The sequence below is a fragment of the Pecten maximus genome, chromosome 8 (genome assembly GCF_902652985.1).
Source record: "Pecten maximus chromosome 8, xPecMax1.1, whole genome shotgun sequence".
Lineage (NCBI taxonomy): Eukaryota > Metazoa > Mollusca > Bivalvia > Pectinida > Pectinidae > Pecten > Pecten maximus.
Genome location: NC_047022.1, coordinates 26,481,779 through 26,490,776, shown reverse-complemented (window position 1 = coordinate 26,490,776; position 8,998 = coordinate 26,481,779).

Below are 8,998 nucleotides of genomic sequence, written 5' to 3'. Positions count from 1 at the left end.
CAAAAATAAGATCTCTGGAAAAAAGCCCTTCTACCACAATACCCTGTGTTATTCAAATCTCAGACCATCAGTTAATCATTACAGCTGTTGATTAACAATCTGTTTATACCACACGTGGTATAAACTCTGTACGCATTTTGATTGGCTAAGACGGTGAACTTTGACCCAAGCTGCAATTGTTATTGACGTCATCAATAATCTAATGACGTCACATCACCGGGTCCCGGACGTCACCGGTACACTTTATTTGCATATGCGAAATTATACTTGGCTACGTTTCCCTTTGATTCAAACCGATATTATTGTAGTAGAAACAGGTCACACGACTCGAAATTGTTGGATATGGAATTTGTTTCACACTCGTAAGTTATTTTTTAAAAGTTGCAAAAAGCACTCGCTAAAGCTCATGTCTTTTGTAACTTTAAAAAAATAACTTACTCGTGTGAAATAAATTCCATATCCAACAACCACTCGTTGTGCAACCTCTAAATAGTTTCTGACCGCTCTTCTCTATAGATAATCTTTATAGGTCGATTTTCTGTTTTTTGTATGTGTTGAAATAATAAAAACACCAATGTAGTAATTGCATAGTTCTGCTACTGACATGAAGATGACGAAATTGACCACGTGGTTTGTCCTTCGATTGTCAGTTATACTTCTGAAGTAACGATATCATCGCCATCCTTCCGTCCTTTAGTTCAAACATTCTATTACACGCTCGGGCGAAACACTGTATCACACTGGCCATTCATGGGATTTTATTGCTCGTAAAGTTTTGAAAAAATACGAACGTTTTGCTGATATCTTTCAAAATACCGATTCGACGCAAAACGTATGCGTGGTAGACCACATCTTACATAATGGTCTTTGTATCGTTACGATCTATCACCCCGATACAATGAATGTTCCTGTAGGCCGTCAACTATCATAATATGTTCTTTCCCATGACCTTATTCATTGTGGATTCCACAAACCGTTTCGAACTTGTGTATTCCTTGGCGACCAATATGTGACTCAATGTATAATCGAAAGCTTTCGTCCGTATCAACTGCATACAAAAATGTTTCTATTATATCTGCATTATTTCCAAATACAGCAAATAACATAAAACGATATTCACAAGCTTAGTGAAACAAAAACGGAAACATGCTAATATGAACATTACCATGTCAGATATGATGGCATCGGGTACGACTTTTCTTAGACATGTATTCTGGCAACTGGGTCGGAAAATCGTTTTAGTTGGGTATTGTTTCCTAGCTGGGTGCAGTTTATTTTTAAACGTTTCATTAAATGCAAAATCCATGTAATTGACGGTTTGTGAGCTTAGTAAAGCAAGGGGAAGCTTGCCTGTTAAGTTTGATGTACGACATTTCTTTATCGGTTCAAGGCTTGTCGTGTCAGGCTAAATTACAGTCATTATTTCGTCAGGAGAGCAAGTTAAAACAGATATATAGGGCATGTGTCGCACATTAACAAACTACATTCTGAAATGAAGCAATAAATACCTCAACCGGAGAGACCGCTATTTCTGTTAAACTCCACATTACTTGTCCAAAGGCGACTAATGTGGTGTCACAGCATTTTTTATGGTTTTTTTCCATCTCTGTGAAGGGTGCATTGAAAAATCAAAGTCGACACATTTCGTGGCTAGACATATACTTTCCCTTCATACTCTTTACTTCAGTAGATACGTCATAAGCTACATGTATGTGTACTGTGTGACCCCATATATCGTGATAATATTTATGTTTCGTGTGGTTTATTGACCACTGTGCATGTCTATGATAAGTTATGTAGTTTTGATTAGAGTCTTTGGAAGAATCGTTGGAACCTTTTGTTAATTTTATAGAGAATGTCGTACTTTTGTCCCTGTGAATAGTGTATGTTTAACATTTGTCTCTCTGTACAGTCTTCAGTGTATAAACCGAGTTTGTGTTTCCTTTGTAAAACATTAGTGACATGTTCTGGTATTTTGTTCTGTTGGCCAGACAGATTACTATGGAAATCATCAGTGCAATTTGGTATATACCGAGGTTGTATTTCTGTTATGCGTTCTGATATATGTTTTAGGAGCAGGCAGGTAACTATCAGGGTGCTACTGGTTTTACACTCTTTTTATCTAGACCTGCATCCATAAAACACTAACCCAATTAAAATAGCTATATGTAATGTAAATGATGTCAGTCCTTTCCCTCCGAAAATAGCCAGTGGCAGTGTCCTCGACACGGCTGGCTCGCTTTGGTTATTAAGGCAGTGTTCGTTTCATACAAACACCTTGATATATGGAGATTCAATTATAGAAATGCATTCTGCTGGGTAATTTCTCTATGTAGGTCTTTAATGAGTTTCGCCAATGGCTATTTTACGGATGGTCTCAAGTTCTCAGGAAATCGGCGAATAAGCTCCATCTCACACCATTTTACCGGTCTATGTCGACCTCTATACATGTAGAACTTTTAATCACTCATTTAGGAAAAACTTAATAATCTTAATTTCCGGTACATACATTAAATCTGTAAGGATTCTTCAAGAGCGAAGGGACATTTGAATAAACTTCTTGTCGAGACAATAGACATGATGTCTATGTCACAGCTTTAGTTTTAATTTGTCTCCATAAATCGTATGAAATTAAATATCAATTTGGAAATTATTGGAATATCTGAACATAGCGTTTCGTATGTTAAATAAAAGGCATATAAAAAGACATAAATAAATTTTGTGTCGGTAAATGCTGAGATTTTATTCCGCGAAATACACATAAAATACTGTGTTTTGAACTGTTTATAAAGACACAACGAGACAAGAGTGGTAGGCAAAATTGCTCAATTATTAGTTTAATTTATACTCCACGAACTGATGGCTCCACTCTAAAGTAGGTTATAGTAAACAGCAGGCGGATATCAAACAGAACGACATGCCGAGAAGTGTAGCGTTGTTTCCTTTATACAACCAAGTACACAAAGTCGAAGTAGCAAAATCACCAACACTTTAAAAGATAAATTGATTCACAAAGAAAACACGAAGCGGAAAATAACGACTAGTATTGCGCTAAGGAGGAATACATTGTCGATAGTGACGTTTGCTCTAACACAGAACAGTGAGTTTTTCTTGTGGTTCAAAATTTTAAAATCTACAAAATATAAAAAAGGAAAGAAAAAAACCCAAAAACGAACGCGAATATCATGCGAGCTTTAAATGAACAACATATGTAATCTATTCCACAAACATTTTTCGATCTTATCACATACATACATACATACCGGTATACATCTTCACAAACACGCCAGGCCGTCCTTAAATGATCAATAATGTTGATAGGACGTGAAACAATATAACACCAAAATGACCTTACCAGAGTCTTTAAAAAATGGTAGTTGCTACTCCTGCTTAGCGCTCAGCATATTGGGAGTGGGACGACTGGTTCGCCCGTTGTCAGTATAATGTGACCGGGTGGGGTGTGCTGCTAGGTGTCTTCGGCAGTATGCTCCAGTGAGGTAGCACTATAAATCGGCAAAAGTTCGGCCTATCACAAGGAGACTTAACACGAACATACCGCAGCCTCCCAAAACACACATACGCATTCAACACACGCATGCATGTCGCACGCACGGGAGGCCGTCTTTAAATGACCTTAGCTGTTAATAGGACGTAAAACAAAACAAACCAAACCAAACCAAACCTTGTCAACGTCATGTATCCACGTCACAACACCACATCACGTGACGGAAGACAAACTCGTCAACGGCATGTTTCCAAGTCACCATACCACATCACGTGACTGAAGTCGAACTCGTCAACATCATGTTTACACGTCACAATACCATATCACGTGACGAACTCCACTACCGCATGTCTGAACTAGGCACTTTTTTCTCTCCGTGTCACAATACTATACCACATGATGGATGTAACCACCCTACACATTACACTACGTAACAGAAGTCGAACCACTTACCGTTCTCTCTCTTCGTATTGAATCCATGACTAATTCACCTTTTTAGTACTAGATTTATATTGAGCATGGTTAAAGTGGTTATAACTTGAAACAGAGTTGAAAATTATTATTAGGCCTTTTTTTAAATATTCTAAAGGAAACATTATAAAACTAAGATTTCCCCTTAATTAGGAAAATTACCTGTGTCCGCCATCGTGTTTTGTAGATATCATTAGATAACAATAACATTCAGAACGCTGTGCAGCCACGTACAAATGTAACTCCATTCGGCTTTCTCCGTGAAGTATTGAGTACAAACAACTGCCGTTAACTGTGTTTTAATATATTTATAGAATATTTTATACCGTATAGGCTATCATGTATATCTTAAACCAATTACATCATTTATCAGAAAAAACATCACAGTTGAATGAGAATGAAATATATAGTTACTGTTGCTTAAAAGTCACGAGCACGAAAGACTGCAATATTGTCCACTATGTGATTTATATTGTAAAACACACGATCTCTATTCAATATCCTTTGTATTACTAATGTTAACCAGACTGTTTATACAGGATGAGTTTATATTCACATTATAGTTAATGTTCAGAAAGCTCTCGACGTGTATCTTATGTGATTTCCATTATAAAGCGCATGGCTTATATTCAATATCGTTTGGTTTATATTGTATCACTTGTGATCCCTGTTAGACAGCATATTTATACAAGCAACATTGTACAATATTTTACAATATATTCGGTAATTTGTAATACGATTGTCATCATTTAACAGCTTTACCTGATATGTATTGTCAAAAGTATAAAAAAGCGAAGATCATTTACAATAATACCAAAGTGTAATGCATAAAACATAAGTTGTTGAAATAACTGTTAATGTATATTTCATACAAAAAGATTAACAACAGAAATTAGGATGCACTATCTACAAAACAAAGACCGTATTGAGAGTTTGTCCTGTCTAGACAAATATTTACATACATATTTCATGACGCCTATAAGAACATATAATTCGCTCAATGAATATATTAGCATGTCAAGACTCGGCTATCGGTCATGTTATAGGGGGTGTCCCCAATTATAACCATGGCCCGAGTGTTCATCGCGAAGAAAGTGGTCATATCCTATCGGGTATGACACGGCTTGACGCTATACGATTATGACCGAATCCGTTAACACTGGTATGACTACTGCAACTCTGGAATATTTCATTTTGTGCGGTTTAATTCGTTTTGCTCTGTTAGAGTGGCAGAACTAGGTGGTTCAATGCTTTTCGCGTCGTTATAGAGTGACAATTTTAGATGGTTTAAGGTTTTTTCTTCGTTAGAGAGTGACAATTCTAGGTGGTTTAATGATTTCCTTTTCTTTGTTGAAGAGTGACAATTCTGGGTGGTTAAATGTTTTTCGTTTTTTTAGAGAGTGATAATTCTGGGTGGTTTTATGTTTTTCGTTTCGTTAGAGAGTGATAATTCTGGGTGGTTTTATGTGTTTCGTTTCGTTAGAGAGTGATAATTCTGGGTGGTTTTATGTTTTTCGTTTTGTTAGAGAGTGACAATTCTTGGTGGTTAAATGTTTTTCGTTTTGTTAGAGAGTGACAATTCTGGGTGGTTTAATGTTTTTCGCTTCGGTAGAGAGTGACAATTCTGGGTGGTTTAATGTTTTTCGCTTCGGTAGAGAGTGACTATTCTTGGTGGTTTAATGTTTTTCGCTTAGTTAGAGAGTGACCATTCTGAGTGGTTTAATGCTTTTCGCTTCGTTAGAGAGTAACAATTCTTGGTGGTTTAATGTTTTTTGCTTCGTTAGAGAGTGACAATTCTGTGTGGTTTAATGTTTTTCGTTTTGTTAGAGAGTGACAATTCTGGGTGGTTTAATGTTTTCCGCTTCGTTAGAGAGTGACAATTCTGGGTGGTTTAAAGTTTTTCGCTTCGTTAGAGAGTGACAATTCTGTGTGGTTTAATGTTTTTCGCTTCGGTAGAGAGTGACAATTCTGAGTGGTTTAATGTTTTTCGATTTGTTAGAGAGTGACAATTCTGTGTGGTTTAATGTTTTTGTTTTTGTTATAGAGTGACAATTCTGAGTGGTTTAATGTTTTGTTTTTGTTTTTGTTATAGAGTGACAATTCTGAGTGGTTTAATGTTTTTCGCTTCGTTAGAGAGTGACAATTCTGGGTGGTTAAATGTTTTTCGTTTTGTTAGAGAGTGACAATTCTGAGTGGTTTAATGTTTTTCGCTTCGTTAGAGAGTGACAATTGTTGGTGGTTTAATGTTTTTCGCTTCGTTAGAGAGTGACCATTCTGGGTGGTTTAATGTTTTTCGCTTCGTTAGGGAGTGACTATTCTTGGTGGTTTAATGTTTTTCGCTTAGTTAGAGAGTGACCATTCTGAGTGGTTTAATGCTTTTCGCTTCGTTAGAGAGTAACAATTCTTGGTGGTTTAATGTTTTTTGCTTCGTTAGAGAGTGACAATTCTGTGTGGTTTAATGTTTTTCGTTTTGTTAGAGAGTGACAATTCTGGGTGGTTTAATGTTTTCCGCTTCGTTAGAGAGTGACAATTCTGGGTGGTTTAAAGTTTTTCGCTTCGTTAGAGAGTGACAATTCTGTGTGGTTTAATGTTTTTCGCTTCGGTAGAGAGTGACAATTCTGAGTGGTTTAATGTTTTTCGATTTGTTAGAGAGTGACAATTCTGTGTGGTTTAATGTTTTGTTTTTGTTTTTGTTATAGAGTGACAATTCTGAGTGGTTTAATGTTTTGTTTTTGTTTTTGTTATAGAGTGACAATTCTGAGTGGTTTAATGTTTTTCGCTTCGTTAGAGAGTGACAATTCTGGGTGGTTAAATGTTTTTCGTTTTGTTAGAGAGTGACAATTCTGAGTGGTTTAATGTTTTTCGCTTCGTTAGAGAGTGACAATTGTTGGTGGTTTAATGTTTTTCGCTTCGTTAGAGAGTGACCATTCTGGGTGGTTTAATGTTTTTCGCTTCGTTAGGGAGTGACAATTCTGAGTGGTTTTATGTTTTTCGCTTCGTTAGAGAGTGACAATTCTGGGTGGTTTAATGTTTTACGCTTCGTTAGAGAGTGACAATTCTGAGTGGTTTATCGGTTTTCACTTCGTTAGAGAGTGACAATTCTGGGTGGTTTAATGTTTTTCGTTTTGTTAGAGAGTGACAATTGTTGGTGGTTTAATGTTTTTCGCTTCGTTAAAGTGTGACAATTCTGAGTGGTTTATCGGTTTTCACTTCGTTAGAGAGTGACAATTCTGGGTGGTTTAATGTTTTTCGTTTTGTTAGAGAGTGACAATTCTGGGTGGTTAAATGTTTTCCGCTTCGTTAGAGAGTGACAATTGTTGGTGGTTTAATGTTTTTCGCTTCGTTAGAGAGTGACCATTCTGAGTGGTTTATCGGTTTTCACTTCGTTAGAGAGTGACAATTCTGAGTGGTTTAATGTTTTGTTTTTGTTATAGAGTGACAATTCTGAGTGGTTTAATGTTTTTCGCTTCGCTAGAGAGTGACAATTCTGGGTGGTTAAATGTTTTTCGTTATGTTAGAGAGTGACAATTCTTAGTGGTTTAATGTTTTTCATTTCGTTAGAGAGTGACCATTCTGGGTGGTTTAATGTTTTTCGCTTCGTTAGGGAGTGACAATTCTGAGTGGTTTAATGTTTTTCGCTCCGTTAGAGAGTGACAATTCTTGATGGTTTAATGTTTTTAGCTTTGTTAGGGAGTGAAAATTCTGTATGATTTAATGTTTTGTTGGTTTTTTTTGTTAGAGAGTGACAATTCTGGTAGGTTTAATGGTTTAGTTAGAGAGTGACAATTCTGGGTGGTTTAATGGGTTTTTTTCTTGGTTAAAGAGTGACAATTCTGGGTGGTTTAATGTTTTTCGCTTCGTTAGAGAGTAACAATTCTGGGTGGTTAAATGGGTTTTTTTCTTTGTTAGAGAGTAACAATTCTGGGTGGTTTAATGTTTTTCGTTTTGTTAGAGAGTGACAATTCTGGGTGGTTAAATGTTTTCCCTTCGTTAGAGAGTTACAATTCTGAGTGGTTTAATGTTTTTCGCTTTGTTAGAGAGTGACAATTCTGAGTGGTTTAATGTTTTTCGCTTCGTTAGAGAGTGACAATTGTTGGTGGTTTAATGTTTTTCGCTTCGTTAGAGAGTGACCATTCTGGGTGGTTTAATGTTTTGTTTTTGTTTTTGTTATAGAGTGACAATTCTGAGTGGTTTAATGTTTTTCGCTTCGCTAGAGAGTGACAATTCTGGGTGGTTAAATGTTTTTCGTTATGTTAGAGAGTGACAATTCTTAGTAGTTTAATGTTTTTCGCTTCGTTAGAGAGTGACAATTGTTGGTGGTTTAATGTTTTTCGCTTCGTTAGAGAGTGACCATTCTGGGTGGTTTAATGTTTTTCGCTTCGTTAGGGAGTGACAATTCTGAGTGGTTTTATGTTTTTCGCTTCGTTAGAGAGTGACAATTCTGGGTGGTTTAATGTTTTTCGCTTCGTTAGAGAGTGACAATTCTGAGTGGTTTATCGGTTTTCACTTCGTTAGAGAGTGACAATTCTGGGTGGTTAAATGTTTTTCGTTTTGTTAGAGAGTGACAATTCTGGGTGGTTAAATGTTTTCCGCTTCGTTAGAGAGTTACAATTCTGAGTGGTTTAATGTTTTTCGCTTTGTTAGAGAGTGACAATTCTGAGTGGTTTAGTGTTTTTCGCTTCGTTAGAGAGTGACCATTCTGGGTGGTTTTATGTTTTTCGCTTCGTTAGAGAGTGACAATTCTGAGTGGTTTTATGTTTTTCGCTACGTTAGAGTGACAATTCTGAGTGGTTTAATGTTTTTCGCTCCATTAGAGAGTGACAATTCTTGATGGTTTAATGTTTTTAGCTTTGTTAGGGAGTGAAAATTCTGTATGATTTAATGTTTTGTTGTTTTTTTTTTGTTAGAGAGTGACAATTCTGGTAGGTTGAATGGTTTAGTTAGAGAGTGACAATTCTGGGTGGTTTAATGGGTTTTTTTCTTGGTTAAAGAGTGACAATTCTGGGTGGTTTAATGGTTTTT